The sequence below is a fragment of the Eumetopias jubatus genome, unplaced genomic scaffold (assembly GCF_037043125.1).
Source record: "Eumetopias jubatus isolate StellerSeaLion01/CBP00866 unplaced genomic scaffold, mEumJub1_p1.0 scaffold_9, whole genome shotgun sequence".
In the NCBI taxonomy this organism is placed as follows: domain Eukaryota; kingdom Metazoa; phylum Chordata; class Mammalia; order Carnivora; family Otariidae; genus Eumetopias; species Eumetopias jubatus.
Genome location: NW_028274815.1, coordinates 67,398,502 through 67,399,834, shown reverse-complemented (window position 1 = coordinate 67,399,834; position 1,333 = coordinate 67,398,502). Strand labels below are relative to the sequence as shown.

At 40.4% G+C, this 1,333-nt stretch overlaps 1 pseudogene; it reads right to left on the bottom strand.

The window, feature by feature from the left end:
- Positions 1 to 370: 370 nt before the first annotated feature.
- On the bottom strand, positions 371 to 929 carry LOC114209733 (large ribosomal subunit protein uL22 pseudogene; annotated as a pseudogene).
- Between the last annotated feature and the right edge of the window lie 404 nt (positions 930 to 1,333).

The following is a 1,333-nucleotide window of genomic DNA, read 5'->3' as shown; positions in this document are numbered from 1 at the left end:
AGGTAGAGGGAGCCCCAAGACTAAGTATCCCCATTTCCTAGGGCCCAGCTCTTCCAAAGATCCTAAAGCTACCTCTACTCCTAACAAACTGGATGCTCTATAAGCATTTACTGATGAAGGAGGCAAGAGATTATTAAGGAATGTCATGGAGGAAGTACAGAAGGATAGGCAAGGTCTCATAGGTCAGACTAGGACATTTTGAAATCATGCAACTGTACAAAACAAAACAAAACCAAAAAAACTACTTTGTTTTTATAGTGATGATTTTCCATAATTGGACAACTTCTTTACTTCATATTACCAAGGAAAACTTCTTTAATATTATGATTTTTCTGTTTTTACTTTTATTTATATGTATTTTATGCAGAATTTACTCCCAGGCCCCAAGTTTTTATTTCTTCAGTTTCTTCTGGGATATTTTCTTCTTTTTTTTCTGTGCAACCTCCTCTTCTAGTTTAGGAATAATCTGCTCCTTTTCAGTAAGAAGCATCTCAGTGTGGCAGGGAGAGCTCATGTATGGGTTAATCCAACCATGAGCCCTATAAGGTCTATGCCACATCTTAGGAGCTTTGTCCACTGGGATGAGCTCAGTGACCAGAGAATCTACATCTAAACCCTTAAGTTCAGCATCACTCTCTGCATTTTGAAGCAGGTGCAGTCAAAATCCAGCACTCTATTTGGGCCACCGACCCTGTGTGCAAGCCCATGGTTTGGTCTGGGCACACCTACCACCTCCACCATCGTAGTGACGGAATGCCATGCATTGCTTCTGCAAAGTGACATCCTTCAGATACTTTGTGGCTTTTACGATATGCCACCAATATGGCCTGGACAGATTCACATGTGTTCTTAAAGTGAACATGAAGATCTGAACCTCTTGATTTGCATGACTTTGCAGGGTTTTCTGAATCGAGTAAATAGCAAACCATTTTCAGAGATCACCTCAGGCCGCTTACGGGAAGAAGTGATTTTTGTTTTTAAGTAAACAGGAAGGGCGCCTGGGTGGCTCTGTCAGTTAAGCATCTGCCTTCAGCTCAGATCATGATATCTCTCAGTCAAATAAATAAATAAAGTCTTTAAAAAAAGTAAACAGGAAAGCATGATTTCTGATGTCACCTTATTACTTCTATTGTTTAACCCTGTTATACCGAAAACAACATGAAATAGGGAAAAGAGATGGAAATGAAAAGGTAGAAACACTGACTCTCCCAATGTGCCTCTCATTGGGCTTGGTGTGTCCCATGTGGTATGACATGAGATCTTCATCACTCCTCACTTTAGAAATCAGGAAACAGGAGTTAAGTTGGCCAAGGTCACAGAGCAAGTATTGAAG